Below are 24,812 nucleotides of genomic sequence, written 5' to 3' on the forward strand. Positions count from 1 at the left end.
TAATCCTCAGTGTGGACAGTTAGCTTTCTTTTCTGAGAAGAAGTTGTAGGTAGCACTGGCACTGAGAAATTCTTCATCATTCTGTAAAGCAAGATTGTCAGAAATAAGCAGCACCAAGTCTCTCATTGACACATTAGTTCATGGTTTATTAAGCCACTCATAAAAACTAAGTATAATTTATTTTGCATCATTTTAAAAATAGATGTACTCAAAGAAATGTTTCAAACTGAAGTTAAGTTAGGCGCTAATGTTGACGATTCTGGGGGAAGGGGGGTGGGCAGAAGGTTTGGTACTAGCTAATATCTGATTGCACTCAGAGGTAATGGTCTCAGAATTGTTGAGAATCGCTAGTCTACTGGGCAACGAGAATTTTTATTCTCATATCTAGTTTTTACCTAAATTTTCGTCTGTAATGCTCGATTACAAATCACTATGGCAGCTATGGTGCTTGAGTAAGATCGTCGCCTCAGTAGGGGATGTCTTACCGACAAGCCAGTAAGAGCTGCTTCTGAGTGGGCCAATGAGAAGTGTGTTGGTGCCTGAGGCACCAATGCCGTCAGTACAAGCCAAGACACTTTCTTTGATCCCAGCGTCCAGCTAAACACTACGCGCACCACCCTTTGTCTGAGCTGATCCTTTCAGACATTGTTCCGGCACAAAGTGACACCCTTCCATGAACATCTTGACTAGCTAATGGTCAGGCATTCTGTCCTGGGCCCATCCAGTTGTATACTATACCTCAGAATAAATTGAACTGAGTTTAAATAACGTGTCATTTAACCAAGCACTCCCTTTACAGGCTCTCTTCCTCAACTATCCTGACCAAGACCCAACGATACTTGTTCAGTGGGTGAGTTGAAGGACTGAAATGACATAAAATGATGCCAGTGACATGAGCTCAGATAATGATGAACTTCAGTGGAGTAAACATAAAGTGATCTATGGAAATGGGTGGCAAATCGCGACCTTATACTAACATCTTAATGTACGTGACTACTTCGCTGTTCACAGTCAAGTGTTTCAGACTACTTCTCGGTATTATACTCTCGAATAGCACGTGGGCGCCGGCCGAAGTGGCCGTGCGGTTAAAGGCGCTGCAGTCTGGAACCGCAAGACCGTTACGGTCGCAGGTTCGAATCCTGCCTCGGGCATGGATGTTTGTGATGTCCTTAGGTTGGTTAGGTTTAACTAGTTCTAAGTTCTAGGGGACTAATGACCTCAGCAGTTGAGTCCCATAGTGCTCAGAGCCATTTGAACCAAGCACGTGGGCAAATTACCCCCTATATATTTGCCCTCCTGTATTAGGAAGGTCATTTCTCCCTATGTAGGTGTGAGTAAAAAAATTGTTTTGAGATTCGGAGAAGAAAGTTGATGTTTGAAATTTCGTGAAAATATCTCGCCGCGACGATAACCATCTTTCTTTTAATGTTTGCCGTCCCAGTCCCTGACACTCTTTCCTCTGTTTCGCGCTAGGACAAAAGACTTATCCCTCTTCGAAACTTTTCAATGTCCTCCATCAATTCTACAATGTAACGCTCGCGCAGTGTGCAGCAGTACGCCCACAAGTGGACGAACCACCGCGATGTAGGCAGTCTCTGTAGTGGATTTGTGGCATCATCTAAGTGTTCTGCCAATAAAACGCAGTATTTGATTCTCCTTCTCCGCAACATTTTTATACGAAGATTCCAATTTAAGTCATTCGTAACTTTAATCCCCAGATATTTACAATCGCCTATTGAATGTTGTAATTATTCCTATTGCTAAGAAAAATTGGAGAGAAATTCCACCTTACGCAAGACATTGGTTATAATTTTGTCATTACACAAACATGTTGCAGTTCCTTGTGCTTTCTGATACGTTATACTAAATGCGTGTGTAAGAAGTGCTTTAACACGTCAAAAACAACGTTACTAAAACCACAACATCAAAACGCCTGACAAGCTGTGTATGTATGATAGATGTAAAGATACCCTCTTACACAATTAATGGCGTCATGTGAGAACGAAAATAAACAAAAAGCCCACCGAAGATAGCACATGACGTGCTGAAACATGTACAGATAATAACAAAACAATGCAACGGCGTCTTGTATATGGTCGTATTGCATTGTTGGCCGGAAGGCCCCATCCGGGGAAGTTCGGCCGCCGAGTGCAACTCTTATTTCAATCGATGCCACATTGAGCGATTTGCGTGCCGGTGATGAGAATGAAATGATGATGAGGACAACACAAAACCAAGTCCACGAGCGGAGAAAATCTCTAACCCAGCCGTGAATCGAACCCAGGCCCGCCGGAGAGGAGGCGAGCACTTTACCACGCAGTTAAACAGGTATTTAGTATAAACGACAACTTTTAAATTTACGTGATTTATCGTATATCCCAAATTTAATGGGATTTTTGAAGTACTCATGTGAATGACCTCACACTTTTTTATCGTTTAGAGTCAATTGCACTTTTCACACCGTGCGGATAGTTTATCTAATTAATTTTTTTTCTGGGGATATGCACTGACGAGTGAAAATATTATGACCACTGGCCACGTGGGACTGAAGGCCGCCTGATGCGCTGTGTGCACGTGACGCGGTAACGAAACAGTATAAGCGGAACTGGGAGGATAATAAAAGAACGGATTATGGAGCACAAACGCCACATACGTTTAAAACGAAGTGTGAAATCTGCGATAGGGGAACGTCAGAAGAATTGCGGCCAAGATAGATTCCAATAAAGTACGAGTGCTAGCCTAAGAACGCAACATATGCAGAAGGAAAATTCGAGAAGCGGTCGTGATTTTTAAGAACGAAAGAAATTTCAATCACCAGAAAATAGGCGGATATGCACCTGTTTAAAAAACTGTCTCAAAAGTGATGTACCAGCTGCATCATTCTACCTTCTTCAGCACCTTTAAAAATTTTCCCTAGTGTTTCGTTTTGCGAACATGTTCTCGATCTTTTTAACATGGAACTCTCCTCTGACTGCCACAAGCTCTCCTAACTGTAACTCGCTCACACCCACTACTCCATCGCTGTTAAATCGCTCAAATCCCTCCACTCACACTTGGCTATTCTCACTCACTCATTCGTTCAGATCATCTCAGTGTCACTGTATCTTTGAGTCTCTCTGCCTGCCACTGTTTCCTGTCTCACAGCCACAGTTAACTTCGTTTTCTCCTCCTAATACTGTTTCCTCTCACTGTCACTGTCTGCCTCTTGCTCTCTCTTACTAATACTATCGCATTCGTTCCCTCCAATAGCTACTGTCTCTTCTCACTGTCATTATATCTCTCAGCCTCACTGTCATTTTCATACACTCTGTCTCGCATTATCACTGGCTCACACCCAGTTCCACTTCCTCTTTCTCGTTATTCCTCTCCTCTTGCAATGTCTCGTTCACTCTTTTCCTAGCACTGTTCTGTCACTGTCAACTATGTTCCACTGCTACTGTGACCCTCTTTTCTCTCGCACTGCCATTGTCTCCTTCGCCCTTTCTATACCACATCACTGTTAACCATCTTCCAGTGTTTATTACTTTCCTGTCTCTTTCCCAGTGCCACTGTGTCCTTCGCTCTCAGCATAAGATAGCGCAAATAAGTTCGCAAGCCAAAATTTTTGAGAAACTTTTGTAGGTGCTGAGAAAGGTAGAATGAGGCAGCTAGTGCCCCACTTTTCAATCTGAATCTTTTTAACAAACTGGAGCATATTCGCCTTTCTTGTGCTCCGATAGCAGCATTTTTCCACTGGTTCCCTTCTTTTCCGTGATACAGCAGGGTACGTCACTCATGTGAATAGAAATTTATGGGTCAGTGACATTTTGAAAGTTAACTTATGTGAAACTGAAATAAAGTAAAACTAATTTTGCACCTCAGACACTGATTTTATGATAAATGCACAAAAGTTTTGCATGTGCTTCAGTACTACAACATGGGATTCCCAGAACCCTTCTGATACATATTTCTCGATGCTACGTCAATTTATAAACTAAGTTTTCGCCTCACACTTGATTTTAAGTGCCTATTTCACACGTACAAGTAGGTTAACTTTGAAACTCTGTACCTCGGAAACGGATAAAGATATGATGAAATTTTCAAGGTTGTTCGTGATGGAGATCTTAGGAATGTATCGTAAACATTACAGCCTGGAATGTGCGGCTCAGTTTTGGTACCCAAAAACCATAGTTTTGGTGTGTTTTTCGATAACGGATAAAGATTTTTGAAAACGGGAAGATGACACTTGATAGACGCCTAGAGAATATACTGTTAAAATGTGAGCAAATTTTCTGTCGTTAGTTGTGTAGACATCCGCTTCTGACACGAAAAAATGGTGAAAAATGTTTTTTCCCGTTTTATCAGAAATCACACAGAAGTAAATGGTGCCTCCATAAGACCTGTAACGAGCATCGTAAACCGCATCTAATACGAAAAGAACCAGCCAATTTGCTCAATTTGTCCAAGCTGAAGGGAGTGTGTAATATTCAGACTTTGACCCTCCACTGTAAAATAATTACAGAAAGACCATCCTTGTGTTTGGTATACAGGTGATTGCCAGCCTAAGGGCTACCCTAAACACTTGACCCTCCCTTTCTATCACCAATAGAACCCGAGTTATGAGACTCGTAAAAATCCCGTTTTTGTGCAAGGCGTTTTAAAACATATTGGTTGGTTTCAAAATGGTTCAAATGGCTCTGAGCACTATGGGACTCAACTGCTGTGGTCATCAGTCCCCTAGAACTTAGAACTAATTAAACCTAACTAACCTAAGGACATCACACACATCCATGCCCGAGGCAGGATTCGAACCTGCGACCGTAGCAGCAGCGCGGCTCCGGACTGGAGCGCCTAGAACCGCGCGACCACCGCGGCCGGCTGGTTGGTTTCAATTTCAATAGATATGACGGCTATACTTTTCCAGCTTCGTGGCTTCCGGCCGAGAAGGAAGTAATTACCCAGCCGGAGCGCACAAGAAATACAAACAACTAACAGGAAGAAACCTTGGCCGCACGACAATAATATCTTGCTAAACATTCAACCTAACTTGTTCTGTGTCCAATGTCGTTGGCCCACCAATAGTAACCGAAAAATTTCTCCCGGTAACGCCACTTTTCAGTATAAGCGCGAGAGAAAAGTTAATAAAACACTGGTCTTGTACACAGCTCAGCTAACCGTGAACATCGAAAGATCCTGAAGGGGATCTCAGCAGAGATTCGGAAAGCTGATTGTGCAAAAAGATATTTGGAGAGGAAAATAACCTTCTTCAGTGACAACTGCCACGAAAGGTTGCAGGCTTATGTAAGATGCACCCGCCTTCCCTATATACAAAACAAATAATCACATTTAGATAATAATAATGGAAGCAAGACTTAGAAAAATTAAGACACGTTCATAGAATTATTCGAACTATAAAATCGTTCAACAATGTAAAATTCTACAAGATGTTCAAAATTCAGAAAAAATAGCAGTAAGCTATAGAGGAAGACGGAACGATATAATATATTCCACAATCAAGAGGGAACAATAAGAATCTAAGACCAAGAACGAAGTATTCGGACTAGAAAGGGTGTAAAACAGGGATGCAATCGTTCATCCCTACCGTTCAATCTCGACATTGAAAATGTAGTGACGGTAATCAAATAAAAGTTAAAGATCTGGACTGAAATTCAGAGTGAAAGGATATCAGTCATAAGATTTGCTGATTACCTTACTGTCCTGAGTGAAAGTGATGAAGAATTAAAGGACCTGTTGAATGGAATGAACAGTCTAATGGCTACAGATTGTGAATTGAGTGTAAATGAAGGAGTGAAGAGGAACAGAAATGACATTACCGATAATCTTCCCATCAAAATTGGTGTAGTCGAAGTAGGCTAAATGAAGGAATTCTGCAACATTGTACGCAAAATAACGCATGGGCGAAGCATGGAGGCATAAAAACCAGACAAGCACAGTCAAAGAGAGCATCCCGGTCCATAATAAATCTATTAGTACCAAACACAGGCCTTAATTTGAGGAAGAAATTTCACAGAATGCACATTGGGAGCGGAGCTTTATATGGTAGTGAATCATGGGCTGTGAGTAGAATGGGAAAAGTAGATAAAGCATTTGATATGTGTTGCTACAGAAAGGCGATGGAAATTAGGTGGAATGATAAGGAACGAAGAGGTTTTTCCGCAGAATCGGCGAGGAAAAGAACATTTGGAAAATACTGGTAAGAAGAAGGGACACGATGATAGGACATGTGTTAAGGCAACAGGCAGGACTGGCTCTCGGGAGGAGGTTGGTGGGGTGAGAGGGGAGGGGGCGAACTCTGCCATCGTCTAGGGCTGCATGTTTTTGGGAGTGGCAAAATCTTAAATTTTAATACGGATCCGAAACGACGAAATAAACATAACGAAATCTTTGCTTAAATGGAGGAGTATGAGAATAAGTGGGTAATACAAATCGTTCATAAAATCTAGTGCCTTATTAGGAATTATCTACAATACTGTGAAACAAATGACAAATGAAGCACTGGAGTTTCATAGTATCAAAGCTTGCTAGTAGTAGTGTTGCCAACTCAATTTCTACCATATGCTTACACAACACTCGAAATGTACCTACGGCAATTTGTAAGCCCCTACAGAAGCGAAAAACTTCTTGAAAAAAAAATAAAGATAAATGTCAGCATACAATTGCCTAACAGTTCCTGAGCAGCAGCCTTAAACACCTATAGCAATACCACTGAGAAAAACGATTTGCAACAATTACACAAAGTAAAGTATGAACTGCTCTGAAACCAAGCATTCTGACTAAGCAGCGTCTACACGTGTAATGATGAACGGAATCCTTCCCCCACCATTCCTTCTCCTTCGGATCTGCCAATAATACCACTGCATTATTATTCTTCCTGCCACACTTCACTAAATTATTTTTGTTCTCTTTTATGTGTAACTTCTTTTATGTTTTCCCTCGTTTCCTCTTCTTTTTTGGTGTTGAAGCCGGAATCTTTTGATGTTGGTATTACGATAATATGAGAAAAAACCTATCAAAATTTTTTTTGGAGCTGAAGACACTAATCCGCTCTGCAAGAAATATTTATCCAGTTTCGGCCGTGTTTCAAACTGTCCGCATTGCAATAATTTTATTCAGGATTTAACTTAATTTTCACTGCACAAAATGAAAATGCTTTCAAAATTACCTGTTTTGAGCCACAACTCGTGGTCGTGGCGTGTCGGAAAGCACGCCTTCTCTATATCTGACGATAGCCGTTTCTCCTTTATGTACTATAAACACACTAAGTAGGCACTTGGGATTTATATACACTTTTTCAAAAAATAAAGCATTTATATGTAAGTCACTCGCTATCCTATGGCCAGCGTCTTCGTATAGCAGGAGCGCCGACAATACCGCCGACAATGAAGTACTCAACCGTGCTGGTTGTCAACAGGGCTGGCGCCACAATGTTGTACCGGTACTGCCGCTCCGTCTCCACGGCGGTGTTGTGAACTCTCTTCTTCCGGTTGTTAGCAACTGACTTAGTTTTACTGTAGAAAAACAGCATTCGTTCACTTCTTTAATGAACTACAATTAATAGTTAAGTAGTGAATGTAGTGTGATATAGTGATCTAAGTGCGGTTTGTGTCGCTGATACAGGTCTGTTGGTGTTGTGCTTCTCAGAAACGTATTTCATTTGCCACACGCACTTTATTTTTTCTGTTAACTTCGTACGATAGTCAAGTCGGTGAAAAAGGTTTTGTCACCGTTTTATCATTCTTTTTATAGCCCGTCCAGCAAAGACGACAACAACACTTGTGTTAAAAGTTAACATTGGTACATTCACTCTCAGTATCCAGGGATTAGTGATTTAAAATGAAAAGACTTTCTCAATAAGACGTGACGGGGTTTCACTAGGCAACATTGCAAATGTTATAAACTCTCTCAATGTCTGACGGCAGGAAGTTCCTCTCAGGAAGTCAGTATGTGAAAAGGCGAGCTGAAAGAGAAAATGCAGAAAAAAATTGAAATTTTTTTTTAGGTAAAGTTTTTCAACCTGATGAACGTTTTCATCAAGATGATCTACGCACGAATTCAGATGCAGACGTAAATCAGGGTAAGCCTTCGGCAGGTGAAGATGTGCCTTCAATGTCACAAGTTAAATTGGACATTGTGTGCGAGCTGTCTAACGAATGCGAAACTATTCCAGTTTAGTCTAGCAACTGGATATCTCACACTCAAAGTAGAAGTTACATAGTTGATTTCGACTCCGCAAAATGGCTCGAGACGACAACCTTAGTCAAAAGAGGTCCTGTAGATTAAATAACTGAATTTAACAGCTGTCCTAAGGATGATCTGATGGGTAACGAGAATTGCGAGACAGAAGATTTGGATGTTGTATTGTTTTTAACTTAATTTTTTTGTCGTGACGTAGTTAATGCTTCCACTTGTAACATCGGTATCATGTTTACATCCGCGCCTATGTGGATACCTCGCGTCCACTGTCAGTTTACTGGCAGTGTTTTGCTGGCAACCAGGAAGGCTAGCAGCAACATTCGACATCGATCGGGTGCAACATACTTCTGCTTTACACAACTGACAGCAAGAGCGCAGATCCGCGATGCTGCCAGTCTGAAAGCTGGGCGACACAGCCTGGTTACGCTGATAATGACACCAGCTAGTAGTGAACTCATGGTCTAGGAGGTAGCATCTCCTGTCAACGGCCTTCTAAAAAAGGGTGAACGAGCAGGGGATTCTCTTGCCCTAACGTGGAAGATCGTCCCGAAAAGGTGGAAGAACCAGCAATGTTCAACGAAATGAGGATGCAGTACGTGTATCCACAGGCCATTTGGATTGTAATTGAAGAAATATCACAATGATCTCTCTATTGCAAAAAGATTCCGAAGTAGTCCCCACCCTTTAGGATCTCCGGGATGGGATACCAATGGGGAGCTGGCCATGAGAAAAAGATGGAATAACCAACGAAGGAATAACATTGTATAAATTGGACTTGGAATGTTAGAAATTTGAAAGTAGCAGGAAGGGTAGAAACTCTGAAATGCAAAGGATCAGTCTAGATATAGTGGAAAGAAGATAAGGATTTTTAGTCACACAAATGTAATACAAACAGCAGCAGAAAATGGTACAACGAGAGAAAGAATTCGTTATGAATAGAAAAGTAGGGCGGACACTGAGCTACTGCCAACAGTTGAGTGATTGGGTTGCTCTCATCATATTCGACAGCAAACCAATGCCGACAATGACAGTTCAGCTACACATGCCTACTTCGCAAGTGAGAGTATACGAGAATACTGAATGGGTAACGCAGTATGTTAAGTTCGTTCTTTACATTTGGCATAGAGAATTTCAACGATTCTTATATCGAAATGACGTCTAACGAGCTAGTTTACGGGATATATATATATATATATATATATATATATATATATATATATATATATATACCCCGTATATATATATATATATATATCCCGTAAACTAGCTCGTTAGACGTCATTTCGATATAAGAATCGTTGAAATTCTCTATGCCAAATGTAAAGAACGAACTTAACATACTGCGTTACCCATTCAGTATTCTCGTATACTCTCACTTGCGAAGTAGGCATGTGTAGCTGAACTGTCATATATATATATATATATATATATATATATATATATATATATATATATACTCCTGGAAATTGAAATAAGAACACCGTGAATTCATTGTCCCAGGAAGGGGAACCTTATTGACACATTCCTGGGGTCAGATACATCATATGATTACACTGACAGAACCACAAGCACATAGACACAGGCAACAGAGCATGCACAATGTCGGCACTAGTACAGTGTATATCCACCTTTCGCAGCAATGCAGGCTGCTATTCTCCCATGGAGACGATCGTAGAGATGCTGGATGTAGTCCTGTGGAACGGCTTGCCATGCCATTTCCACCTGGCGCCTCAGTTGGACCAGCGTTCGTGCTGGACGTGCAGACCGCGTGAGACGACGCTTCATCCAGTCCCAAACATGCTCAATGGGGGACAGATCCGGAGATCTTGCTGGCCAGGGTAGTTGACTTACACCTTCTAGAGCACGTTGGGTGGCACGGGATACATGCGGACGTGCATTGTCCTGTTGGAACAGCAAGTTCCCTTTCCGGTCTAGGAATGGTAGAACGATGGGTTCGATGACGGTTTGGATGTACCGTGTACTATTCAGTGTCCCCTCGACGATCACCAGTGGTGTACGGCCAGTGTAGGAGATCGCTCCCCACACCATGATGCCGGGTGTTGGCCCTGTGTGCCTCGGTCGTATGCAGTTCTGATTGTGGCGCTCACCTGCACAGCGCCAAACACGCATACGACCATCACTGGCACCAAGGCAGAAGCGACTCTCATCGCTGAAGACGACACGTCTCCATTCGTCCCTCCATTCACGCCTGTCGCGACACCACTGGAGGCGGGCTGCACGATGTTGGGGCGTGAGCGGAAGACGGCCTAACGGTGTGCGGGACCGTAGCCCAGCTTCATGGAGACGGTTGCGAATGGTCCTCGCCGATACCCCAGGAGCAACAGTGTCCCTAATTTGCTGGGAAGTGGCGGTGCGGTCCCCTACGGCACTGCGTAGGATCCTACGGTCTTGGCGTGCATCCATGCGTCGCTGCGGTCCGGTCCCAGGTCGACGGGCACGTGCACCTTCCGCCGACCACTGGCGACAACATCGATGTACTGTGGAGACCTCACGCCCCACGTGTTGAGCAATTCGGCGGTACGTCCACCCGGCCTCCCGCATGCCCACTATACGCCCTCGCTCAAAGTCCGTCAACTGCACATACGGTTCACGTCCACGCTGTCGCGGCATGCTACCAGTGTTAAAGACTGCGATGGAGCTCCGTATGCCACGGCAAACTGGCTGACACTGACGGCGGCGGTGCACAAATGCTGCGCAGCTAGCGCCATTCGACGGCCAACACCGCGGTTCCTGGTGTGTCCGCTGTGCCGTGCGTGTGATCATAGCTTGTACAGCCCTCTCGCAATGTCTGGAGCAAGTATGGTGGGTCTGACACTCCGGTGTCAATGTGTTCTTTTTTCCATTTCCAGGAGTGTATATATATTCGATTCTTTTATCGAACCTCGTTACACGTCATTTCGATAAAAGAATCGTTGAAATGCTCTATACCAAATGTAAAGAACGAACTTAACATACTGCGTTACCCGTTCAGTATTCTCGTATATATATATATATATATATATATATATATATATATATATATATACTCCTGGAAATGGAAAAAAGAACACATTGACACCGGTGTGTCAGACCCACCATACTTGCTACTTGCTCCGGACACTGCGAGAGGGCTGTACAAGCAATGATCACACGCACGGCACAGCGGACACACCAGGAACCGCGGTGTTGGCCGTCGAATGGCGCTAGCTGCGCAGCATTTGTGCACCGCCGCCGTCAGTGTCAGCCAGTTTGCCGTGGCATACGGAGCTCCATCGCAGTCTTTAACACTGGTAGCATGCCGCGACAGCGTGGACGTGAACCGTATGTGCAGTTGACGGACTTTGAGCGAGGGCGTATAGTGGGCATGCGGGAGGCCGGGTGGACGTACCGCCGAATTGCTCAACACGTGGGGCGTGAGGTCTCCACAGTACATCGATGTTGTCGCCAGTGGTCGGCGGAAGGTGCACGTGCCCGTCGACCTGGGACCGGACCGCAGCGACGCACGGATGCACGCCAAGACCGTAGGATGCTACGCAGTGCCGTAGGGGACCGCACCGCCACTTCCCAGCAAATTAGGGACACTGTTGCTCCTGGGGTATCGGCGGGACCATTCGCAACCGTCTCCATGAAGCTGGGCTACGCTCCCGCACACCGTTAGGCCGTCTTCCGCTCACGCCCCAACATCGTGCAGCTCGCCTCCAGTGGTGTCGCGACAGGCGTGAATGGAGGGACGAATGGAGACGTGTCGTCTTCAGCGATGAGAGTCGCTTCTGCCTTGGTGCCAATGATGGTCGTATGCGTGTTTGGCGCCGTGCAGGTGAGCGCCACAATCAGGACTGCATACGACCGAGGCACACAGGGCCAACACCCGGCGTCAGGGTTTGGGGAGCGATCTCCTACACTGGCCGTACACCACTGGTGATCGTCGAGGGGACACTGAATAGTGCACGGTACATCCAAACCGTCATCTAACCCATCGTTCTACCATTCCTAGACCGGCAAGGGAACTTGCTGTTCCAACAGGACAATGCACGTCCGCATGTATCCCGTGCCACCCAACGTGCTCTAGAAGGTGTAAGTCAACTACCCTGGCCAGCAAGGTCTCCGGATCTGTCCCCCATTGAGCATGGTTGCGACTGGATGAAGCGTCGTCTCACGCGGTCTGCACGTCCAGCACGAACGCTGGTCCAACTGAGGCGCCAGGTGGAAATGGCATGGCAAGCCGTTCCACAGGACTACATCCAGCATCTCTACGATCGTCTCCATGGGAGAATAGCAGCCTGCATTGCTGCGAAAGGTGGATATACACTGTACTAGTGCCGACATTGTGCATGCTCTGTTGCCTGTGTCTATGTGCCTGTGGTTCTGTCAGTGTGATCATGTGATGTATCTGACCCCAGGAATGTGTCAATAAAGTTTCCCCTTCCTGGGACAATGAATTCACGGTGTTCTTATTTCAATTTCCAGGAGTGTATATATATATATATATATATATATATATATATATATATATATATATATATATATTGTTAACGTTAATGAACACATTACCATTTTATTTCTACTCATAGAACTACCCTGAAAAACTAGTTTTTGTTTTTATTTTTATTGACTACCAGTTCTTATGCAGAAGTTCGTCATTAGCAGACATTAGATGTTATTGGGAAAACAATCAAAAAATGTTATTGCTGCGTGTTGGACTCCTCTCTGAGCCACTGTCAGCTTTAACAACGGGTAATAAAGTTCTTTTTCCTTCTAGTGTTGTACGGATATACGTTACTGTTCTTCGCGAACTGTGATGCATTATTTATGGCGAATTTCACTAGCAAAAATATGTATTCTGACGGTACAGTTAAAATGCCTGCCTTCTTGAAGAGACACCTACATGGTGTCCATGGGTGAACACCACAAATTATTCTTACTGCTCCCTTTTTTGTAATCAGTACATTCTTTCTTAGTGAAAAGTTGCCCCAGAAAATTATTCCTTACTACGTTATTGAGTGGAAATACGAAAATATGTCAGAAGATTGATACGTTACTTTCGAAGATTAGCAATTAGCAAAAGAGCAAAAACAGTTGAATTTAACTGTTCCAGAAGCTCAATAGTATGATTCTTCCACTTCAAGTTTTCATCAATATACACCCAAATATTTATAACATTTTGCTCTACTTACTGACTCCTGCTCATGTGCTAAATCAACTGATGGTATGACTATTTTTACAAAATTTAGGGAGAGTCAGTTTTCACAAAACCACTCAACAGTTAGTTGGAAAATATCATTTACTAACTCTTTTCTTGCTTTCTCTCTAATGGAATTCATTATAAAACTAATACCATCTACAAAAAGTACCAATTTTGCCTGTTGAATTTTAAGCAGAAGGTCAATCACATGTATAATGAATATGAGTGGACTCAAAATTGAATCCTGTGAGACTCCCTTTGTGATTTTATCACAGTCACTAAAATTTCTACCTTTCTGACATTGTCTGAATTATTCAGCAGAACCTCTTGCAATCTCTTTGTCAAATATGATTCAAACCAGTTGTGTGTAAAGTCATCAGTTACATAAATCTTGATTTTTTCTAAGAGGGTATCATGATCTACACAACTGAAGGCCTTACAGAGAGATCACAAAAACTGCCAATGCACTATTTGATGAGAATGTATAAATAGCATTCTCAATCCAGCAACTGTTCTAGATTCCAAACTGTGATATGTTAAGTATATTGTTTTCAGTTAAGCTGGTGACGATTCTTGAATGCATTACTTTTCCCAATATTTTGGAAAAAGACATCAGCAAGGAAATTTGACGATAACTGTTTAATTCGGTCTTGTCATCTTTCTTCTGAAGTGGTTTAAAATGGCATATTTTAACCTGTCTGGAAACATTCTCTGTTTCTGTGCACATATCACTAAGGACATTACTTATTAAATTGGACGAACCTTTCAGAATTCTGTTTGAAATGCCATCAACCTCACAAGAGCTTTTGTTTTTTAGAATTTTATTAATTTCAGCGAAGGGTGTAGGTGCTAAATCTAGCTGGTTAAGCTTTTGTGGAATGATATTTTCAATACATTCTCTTGTTTCTTCAGGTGGACTATTTAATCCTGTATTGACTGCTACATTTAAAAATGATTCCAGAAAGTACCTACAACTTATGAATTATCCATCATTACATTTCCATTGAGTTTAATTGCTATGACATCTTGTACACTGATTGGCTGTCCTGTCTCCCATTTGACAATGTCCCATATATTTTTAATCTTATTTTCTGCATTATTTATTTCTGTCAGTACACGCATACTTCTGGACATTTTAATGGGTTTCCTTAAAATACTATGATATTTTTTGTAGTATTCAAGTAATGTCAGATTTTGACTTACTCTGGCATTTACATAAATTTGCCCCTTCATGTTACATGAGATTATAATTTTCTTACTTATCCATGCCACATTTGTTTTTTAATGGGTCTTCTGGATGAATTTTTTAGTAAAGCAATTTTTAATAATTAACCAAAACTAACTATGGAATAAATTGAATCTGACATTAGCGTCTCTTTCTGCATATACTTTGCCCCATACCACCACTCTTAGCTTTCTCTTAGAACATTGTATCCTGTTCTCGTTCAAAAGCCTCATTGCTTTGTATGAAACTACCTCAGTGTTGAAAGGTTTCATATTGTTTATTTCTATCAATTGTGCATCATTTTCATATTGTTCATTAGCAACTGGGTTGACATTAATTGTTTCAGCCTGAGCACTGTCTACAAAAATGTTATCAATCCGCGTCCTACTATTTTAATGCACACGAGTTGGAAAATTGACTACTGAAATTAGATTGAAACATCCAAATAGTAATTCTAGTTCATTTTTCTTGACTGTATCTTTTAAGAAATCAACACTGAAATCTCCACAAGCTAATAACTGTTTATTCTTGTCTGACAGATAGCTCAATAATGCATCTAGGCTTCTCATAAATATCTGAGAGTTTCGCAGAGGGGAACTGTAGGAAGTTACCATAACCAGAGAAACATTCTGCCGCAACGAATCAAAAGCAGGCCATGATTAGTGTAAAAAATCTAATAATCATGGGGGATTAGAGAGCGGTTGTAGGGGAAGGAATAGGAGAAAGGGATATAGGAAAATATGCTCTAGGTAGCGGGAATGAGAGAGAAGAAAGACTAACTTAGTTCTGCAATAAATTTCAGATGATAATAGTGAATACTTTATTCAAGAATAACAAGAGGAGGAGGTATACTTGGAAAAGAGACGCAGACACGGGAAGACTCATGATGGATTGCATCATGATCAGACAGCGATTCCGGTATCAGATATTAGATTGTAAGGCCTATCTGGCACCAGATATAGACTCAGATCATAATTTAGTAATGACGAAGAGTAGAATGAATCGTTGAGGCCAAGCGGTTCTAGGCGCTTCAGTCTGGAACCGCGCGACCGCTACGGTCGCAGGTTCGAATCCTTCCTCGGGCATGGATGTTTTTGATGTCCTCAGGTTAGTTAGGTTTAAGTAGTTCTAAGTTCTAGGGGACTGATGACCTCAGATGTTAAGTCCACATAGTGCTCAGACCCATTTGAACATTTTTCAGAGTGAATCGTACGAATCGTGTGAAAGAATGAGTGTGGAAGGAAGTGGAATATTGAAGTAATCAGGAAGGATGAGACGCGTTTGAAGTTCGCTAAGAATATGGATACTGCGATATGGAATATCACAGTAGGTAGTTCAGTTGAAAAGGAGTGAACATCATTAAAAAGGACAATCACAGATGTTTGAGAGTCCCGACATAGATACGAGGAAGGTAACTCAGAAGAAACGTTGGATGGCAGTAAAAATACAATCTAAAACAAAAAAATTGTCCCACAAAGAAATTGTCCGAATGAAATGAATCGGTAGATTCGATGTACCAGTGCATGTACACACAAAGAAATGTCTATAATTTTTTTTAAAAAAAATTGATGATGTATTCAAGAGAAAGAGCATAACAAATTAAGCACATCAATAACGCATTGGTCACCTGTGGCCCTTATGCAAAAAGTTACTCTGCTTGGTATTGATTGATAGACCTTTCGGGGTATAAGGTTGGGTCCACGAAACTCCTATGTTCGTAATGTTTCGTTCAGTGCAGTTTTGGACGAAGCAGAGTTACGTGGACCACGACCTTATACCGCGTAAGATTTATCAACAGAAATGTCATCCAGTCGTGAAAGTCTTCATTTTATTATTGATTGATGGAATTGTTATATGTCCTCCTGTGGGATATCGTGCCAAACCCTGTCCATTTGGCGCGTTAGATCGACAAAATCCCGAGATGGGTCGACACCCCTGCCCATAATGCTCCAGATGTTCTCAATTGGGGAGAGATCTGGCAACATCGCTGACCACGGTAAAGTATAGCAAGCACGAAGACAAGTAGTAGAAACTCAAGCCGCGGTCGGGCTCGAGAAGAACAACAGTCACAATCTGTAGTCCAGCCAGCGAGCACAGGTAACAACATAGCTCGCAGCACCTGAGAAGGGTTGGGTCGATCGCCGAAATACGACGTACACAATGGAAACATCGACTTCACTGAGTACCCGGATCACACCATTCACAAACAGTTAATTACGTGACTGCTTCAGAAGTGATAATTAACATTTCGTGACTGATCTTTCTACTTCAGAACTACACAGTAACTTAATTTCTACCTCGTCGACTTGTGTTCATTCATACTTTTGGATTATAGATAGCCACCAGCTGATGGCAGCCGGTCAACTGCCGCACGAGATTTCGCGGCCACATGTGAGACTCTCTCTTGCCACGGAGTTACTACAGTAGCGTTTAGTCAACACGATAAACCGACAGTGGTCAGGGAAGGGCAGACATCGGCGCTATGCGCTCGAGCAGGAGGGGCGCAGCGGGGGCACGCGATCGCTGTTGCCGGAGGCCGCGCCGCCTCCGGCCTTCGCCCCAAATGCGGGAGCGCCAGCCAGCCTCGTTACCGCAAGTAGGCCAGCCAGGCCCGGCCCATCGTACCAGCATGAGGTGCTTCCCCACACAGGTCCGTCATTCAACCAAATAAACACTACTCAAAACTCAGTTTGCACGCGGTGGCTGAGCGGTTCTAGGCGCTTCAGTCCGGAACCATGCTGCTGCTACGGTCGCAGTTTCGAATCCTGCCTCGGACATGTATGTGTGTGATGTCCATAGGTTAGTTAGGTTTAAGTAGTTCTAAGTCTATGGGACTGATGACCTCAGATAGTGCTTAGAGCCATTTGAACCTTTTTTTTCCAGTTTGTACGCAGTTAAACGTACAGTACCTGATAAAAAGTGCCCAGACGCCCTTCGCCTTTTTCAAGTCTTGAACTCTGCTGGAGTCGCTCTCAGTGAGATGTCTGAATGTCTGTGGTGAAACGGCAGCCTATTCTTCCAAAAGAGACGAAACCAGAGAAGGTAGTGAGGTTGAATGCTGGCGTCTGGAGCGAAGGCGTCGTTCTAACTCAGCCCAAAGATGTGGGTTCAGATCGGGACTCTGGATAGACCAGCCCATTTCAGAAATGTTATTGCCCACAAATCACTGCCTCGCAGAAGCTGCTTTATGGCAAGGCGCACTGTCTCGCTGATGCAAACAATTATCATCTCCGAACTGTTCCTCTATTGTACGCTCTACATAACGCCGTAAAATGTGCTCATATCCTGTAGCATTTACCGTTCTTCTAAGCACAATAAGAGGACCACACTGTAACCAAGAGGAACACCCAAATACTTTAACAATATATGTGAAGTCTTCACGGGTTGTCAGGCAAGTAGCATCGTCGTCTCGTAGCAACGTTTCGATGGAATGCGTCTCCATCATCTTCGCCTGAAGAACACCAAGAGGAACACCCAAGTACCTTAACAATATATATGAAGTCTTCACGGGTTGTCAGCCAAGTAGCATCGTCGTCTCGTAGCAACATTTCGATGGAATGCGTCTCCATCATCTTCGCCTGAAGATGATGGAGACGCATTCCATCGAAACGTTGTTACGAGACGACGATGCTACTCGACTGACAACCCGTGAAGACATCTTGTATGAAATTCGCCGAGAAAGCCTGCACTTGCATATAACCTTAACAACGTCTCCTCTGAACTTCACTGTTGGCATTAAACATGATAACAGGTAACCTTCTCCGGGCATTCGCCGAACCTGAACACTTCGGCCGGATTATCGTAGGGTATGGCGTGATTCACCACACCAATTCATTCGCTTCCACTCACGCACTGCCCAATGGCGTCGTTCTTTACACCACATCAAACATCATTTAGCAACGACTACAGAATAGAGAGGCTTATGAGGAGCTGCTCCACCATTGTAGCCTGTTCATTTAACTCCTGTACACACTCACTGTGTTAGTTGGACTAGTTGTAGGACTTTGGAACTCAAGTCGTTCCTTCCGTTGATTTCATGCGATATTGAACAGCCGCCCTGCGCTATGCCCGACCGTCCCTGTCTATTAGTACCTCAGGTCTGCCTGGCCTGGGCCTAGTTGTGGTTGCTCCTTCGCATTTCCACTTCACAGTAAAATTACCAACACTGCACTTGAGAAGCTTTGGAAGGGTCTAAATGTCCCTGATCGATCTGTTGCTCAGGTGACATCCAATAACTACGAGGGGCGTTTGAAAAGTCCGTGCAAAAATAAAAACTACGTACGTGTTTGGGGTAAACCTTTTTTTCTTTTTCGACATAGTATCCTTTTAGACTTATACACTTCGTCCAACGCTGTTCTAATTTGTTGATCCCTTCCGAATAATAGGAATTGTCCAAATCTGTAAAATAAATATTAGTTGCAGCACTCACCTCTTCGTTTGAATAAAATCTTTATCCCTCCAGCCATTTCTTCAAATTGGGGAACAAATAGTAGTCCGAGGGAGCCAAGTCTGGAGAATAGAGTGGATGTGAAACGAGTTGGAATCCTGTTTCCAATAATTTTGCGACCACAACTGTTGAGGTGTGTGCTGGTGCATTGTCGTGATGGAAAAGAACTTTTTTGCGGTCCAATCGCCGGCGTTTTTCTTGCAGCTCGGTTTTCAAACGGGCCAATAACGATGAATAATATGCACCTGTAATAGTTTTACCCTTTTGCAGATAGTCGATGAGGATTATCCCTTGCGAATCCCAAAAGACAGTTGCCATAACCTTTCCAGCCGAAGGAACGGTCTTCGCCTTTTTTGGTGCAGATTCTCTCTTGGTAATCCATTTTTTAGATTGTTGTTTGGTCTCAGAAGTATAGTAATGTATCCATGTTTCATCCAAAGTGACGAAACGACGCTTAAAGTCGTGCGGATTCTTCCTGAACAGCTGCAAACAATTCTTGCAACACTTCACACCATTCCGTTTTTGGTCAAGCGTGAGCAATCGCGGAACCCATCTTGCGGATACCTTTGTCATAGAATGAGAATTTCACTTTGCAGCGGAGTCTGCGCTGATATGAAACTTTCCTGGCAGATTAAAACTGTGTGCCGGGCCGAGACTCGAACTCGGGACCTTTGCCTTTCGCGGGCAAGTGCTCTACCAACTGAGCTACCCAAGCACGACTCGCGCCCTGTCCTCACAGCTTTACTTCTGCCGGTACCTCGTCTTCTACCTTCCAAGCTTTACAGAAGCTCTCCTGCGAGCTCTGTCATGTCAAAATGTTTATGCAAAATATTATGAACCCATTCATTCGAGATGCCCAAAGCACTAGCAATGTCACGCACCTTAACTCTCCAGTCATCGATCACCATATCATGGATTTTATCAATGATTTCTGGAGTCATAACCTCCACAGGGCGTCCAGAACGTTCAGCATCACTTGTGCCCATATGTCCACTCCGAAAATTTTGAAACTACTTATAAACTGTTCTCATCGAAGGTGTAGAGTCACCGTCATGTTTATCAAGCTTCTCTTTGGTCTCCTGAGGCGTTTGCCTTTCATAAAGTAATGTTTAATCACCACACGAAATTCTTTTTCGTCCATTTTTTGACAATCACTCGATTTCCTCGATTCACGCGAATGCCAAACACAAAGAAATAGACCAATATGGCTGAAACTTGGTGTGCGTTCTTTCCAAAGATGCTACTAACTAACATGACCACGATACAAGCCGGTGGTGCCATCTCTCGGACTAGGCACGGACTTTTGAAACGCCCCTCGTAATCCACATTCCGAGTCACTGAGTTCCCCTGCCTGGCACTTTCTTCTTGGTTCAAATGGCTCTGAGCACTACGGGACTTAACATATATGGTCATCAGTCCCCTAGAACTTAGAACTACGTAAACCTAACTAACCTAAGGACATCACACAACGCCCTTCCTTTTGCTAATGCTTCTCTAATGACAACGTAATAATCCTCGCCTCCTTTTACATCGGCGGATCCGCCTGTCGTGACATATAGTACTCAATTTCACATTCCATAAGAGTGTCAGAATATTTTTTATCAGCATGTGCAACGTGCATTCCCGCGCATCATACCGAAACATCGTACTGAAGCATGTGAATGTTTCTGAGGCTTTGAAACGCATTTCCGTCGTCTACACATTCAGAAATAAATGTTGTGATGACGAACCTACTACACAAATGTGCTAAACCGTTACTCAAAAAGAGGGAATATAGGGGTTTAATGTTTCGTCAATGATGAGAGGATTAGACAAACTCAACTGCACAAGGAAGCATTCCAGCATCGTGTGTACGCGGTTTAGGAGAATCATGAAAAATCTAAATCTGGATGGCCAGGTGGTAAATAGGAGACCTCTCGTCCCAAATGCGAGTCCAGTGCTTTCAAACACTCTGCCGCCTTATTCAGTACCATCGCCTGAATCCGGCTGTTTGCATTATTTGGACTACGCTATACTATCTCAGTCACAGAAACACGCTTTCAGAAGTGCCCCGCACCTTCGATTACTGACTATCTCACTCTCGCATTTGGCTTCACCACATATGTTCTGCTGTATATCTTGCTGAAAGAACAAGCCTTAGTGAATTTGGAAAATATGGGGTCTGCCGTGAAGTATACCCCGATGTCCCATGCGGTGGAGCATTCCTTGCACGAAGGCGAAGGTCCAGGGTTGAGTGAAACTTTTACTCCCGTGAGAAACTGTTTCAAATTGTATATCGTGTGATTGTAAAATTCGGAAGAGATCTGTTAAGAAGGACTGGATTCGTATTTAACAGAACCGCGGTGTAAATTGCAGTCGAACGTTAATCACAAGCCTCCGTTATCTTTGCATCACCAAGACTGTAGCCGATTCCCTCATTCGTCATATCCAATAGATGTAGTGTTTCGTCTCAGATGATACCGTATAAGTCTGCGTATTTCAGCTGATATTCTTAATAGTCACTGTTAGACGTAACGTAAATTTCTCGAATTCCCGTAGCTTGTAAATAGTCTTATTTACATTCCTACTTGGTAAATCATACCTTCATAACTTGGACTTACTTAAACTTGATATATCTTAGGTGATATTTACGAACGGCTTCTTTAACATGCAGTGTCACTTTCAATTTTATAAGGCTGTTTTTAATGAAACGTAATGCTATTCAGGAAAGCAGCGTCTGATAATTGAAATACTACATCTCTGTTAACGCAAAAAGTCGTATATTAGTAGAGCGTACGTTACGTTGATCGTAAACAGGCCCTCCTGATTATGCAGATATAATGTTCCGAAATGGTATTGATTGGAATGATTAAGAAAAGTTATAGTCACTGGCATAATTCAATTAAATTACGTATATTCAACCGGAGGTCAAACTCTGGCCTTTTTTTCTTTCTCTCGTCAAGGAAGAATGTGTGGACAAGACTTGAAGCAGTTGTCTGTGGGATCACACGAGACACTGATCATCTACAGGTTCCTTGCGTGTGATCGATACATCATTTAAACTTCCTCAGACCATTCATTAGTCGTACCAGAGTTAGATGTCAGTCAATACGTCAACAAAGTTAAGCTCTAACTAAACTATAGATTAAACAAAAATTAACATTCCTGTTTTTAAATTGACGATACAGAACCAAAATTTATTTAACATTCAAACAAATTAAAATAATATTTTTGTGGGCGTTTTTGTCTATATTCAACATGCATATCTCAAATGGAGATCAAAGTTCATTGTTGTTTTCATTGTTGCCACAGTCGAAAACTCACTCAATGTATAAACTGATGGGAATGGAATCTGTGCGTTCAAGTCTTTTTCCGATAATAACGGATGCTCGCCACCAACTTTCCACCAAATGTTACCACTTATGATTTTTCCGAACCTTTCGTAGTGTGCTGTTTTCTTGATTTTCGGGAAATTGCACTTTGTCTCGAATTCTACTGTCTGAAAATGTTTATTCATTCGCTGAAATGTCCTAGAACCAAAGCATTTACTTGTCAGTTACACTAAATTTTTTTAAAAAAAGTTGCTACTAAATTTATTACTCGACATAAGCCGCCTTATTTCACCCGAAAACAAGCAGTTTTCATTGCCTGCTTGTTGCTCCAGTGTCATTTATGGAAACGTAAAAAGCTCCTCAACTTCCACCCTGCGCCATAGTTTCTTGGAAACCTGGGTTAAGCTTATTTATTTCTGAAAAATAAATAAAAATGGTTTATCTGTTTCCAGAAAGTTTCACATTATCTATTATTTTGGTTCGGTAAGCAAGTGAACAACAGACTGGCGAAAACTTGGAAAACAAGCGAGGCTATCACTATTGAATGACAGAAAGTCCTCCACCAAGCAAGTGTCCCACTACTGTACGAGGCGGTCGCAGTTGGCTGCGGTCGGATATCAAATGGCGTCGCTTCACAAGCTGTGGCTTCCGACACATCATTCGTTGATGTTTTTTAGACAAGTGTTGGTAAAGGTATTTTGTAAATATAAGAAATACTGCAGTCTTAATTTTAAAAATATTTCAGTTTATTGACTGAACCGTAACTGAACGCTTTTTGTTTTCACCCCTTCGGAATATTTCATTTTAGCCGAGAAATGCAGATTATTCGCAAGTTAGAAACTACTGATGCTGCTGGGGGGAAAAAGGTTTTGCTAAAATGGAAACGTACCTGGCAGCTATCCAGTCCTGAACATGACCTAGATATGAGCTAGTATTTCCTACTAGCACGCGGGAATAACCCCCAACTCTTGCTTATCCACAATCAACGTGGTTAAGGTATTGTTATAAAATGACATGGGTGGATCTTAAAACAGTGCTATTATAGGAGTCACATTCAGACTTAACTAAACTGATTGACTGAAGTTTTCAATTATGAGTGCAAAGAAGCTCGCTTTGACAAATGTAGTCATTTTAAAATAGCCAGAAAAGAACGCATACGATTCTTAGCATGAAAATTTCTATTGACGTAGCGCCTAAACTATTGGCCCTTGTTGTCTGGAGGCTGACTATACAGGGAGGTCTCTCGAAAACAGTGAGAGCAGCTTCTCTGCTTGGGACCAGTCTAAAATGTCTGACTCCTAGAAAAACAGTCAAGTCACTAAAGTGGCACTTCTTTTGTGGTCATCTTAAATGGGTCTTTCTACCAAGTTCTAAAAGGACCACTCTGCACTGTGAGTTTGTTAACCTCTGGTGACTTTTTAACATCAACTTAACCTCTTATCCCAGAAAAACTTGTTTTTAATGGAAATCGTCATCTATTTTTTAATAGAAATCGACATCTTGACGATTCCATGAAATTTTCACTCAGCAGGGGAGTGGGCGTTGATATGAAACTTTCCTGGCAGATTAAGACTCTAAATAGGGACCTTTGCCTTTCCCGGGCAAGTGCTCTACCCATTTTTTAAATTTATTTTTTGATCTGATTCTGTTTGTGATTGTTCGTTCTATTTGTTCGGAGCGGACGTCCTATCATGCTTGTTCAAGTACGTCTTCGTTCCATTAACTCAGATTTTTACAACAAAGGGCGACTAACCCTGTGACCGAACACACTGAGCCACCGTGCGGGCGCGACTGACCTATCCAAGAACGACTCACGACCAGTCCTCACAGCTTTAAATCCGGCAGCACCTCGTCTCAACCTTCCAAACTTCACAGAAGTCCTCCTGCGAAACTTGCAGAGCTAGCACTCCTAGAAGAAAGGATATTGTGGAGACATGGCTTTGCCAAAGCCTGGGGTATGTTTCCAGAATGAAATTGTCACTCTGCAGCGGATTGTGCTCTGGTATGAAACTTTTCTGGCAGATTAGAGCACTTGCCTTCGAAAGGCAAAGGTCCAGAATTCGAGTCTCGGTCCGGCACACAGTTTTAATGTACCAGGAAAGTTTCATCTTGACGATTATTTGCAGTTTATTAATGCAACTATGCATAGATTAGGGGCATTAATAAACTGCAAATAATGCATAGATTCTCCCCACCCCCACCCCCACCCGTGAACCATGGACCTTGGCACTGCTGGGATAGCGATACAGATAGGAGTACCGTAGGTGCAACCACAACGGAGGGGTATCTGTTGAGCGGCCAGACAAACGTGTGGTTCCTGAAGAGGGACAACAGCCTCTTCAGTAGTTGCAGGGGCAACAGTCTGCATGATTGACTGATCTGCCCTTGTAACATTAACCAAAATGGCCTTGCTGTGCTGGTACTGCGAACAGCTGAGTCCAAGGGGAAACTACA

General features: G+C 42.8%; 1 protein-coding gene and 1 non-coding gene across 2 annotated transcripts in view; both read right to left on the reverse strand.

Annotated features, from left to right (window-relative positions):
• The window catches only part of LOC124616343 (AT-rich interactive domain-containing protein 1B-like), a 428,390-nt gene that overhangs the window by 320,302 nt on the left and 83,276 nt on the right, over positions 1-24,812 (reverse strand). The window lies entirely within an intron of this gene.
• Trnas-cga lies at positions 19,689-19,763 on the reverse strand. Its single transcript has one exon. It is a non-coding gene; the product is annotated as a tRNA-Ser (tRNA).

This window comes from Schistocerca americana, chromosome 5, assembly GCF_021461395.2.
Source record: "Schistocerca americana isolate TAMUIC-IGC-003095 chromosome 5, iqSchAmer2.1, whole genome shotgun sequence".
Lineage (NCBI taxonomy): Eukaryota > Metazoa > Arthropoda > Insecta > Orthoptera > Acrididae > Schistocerca > Schistocerca americana.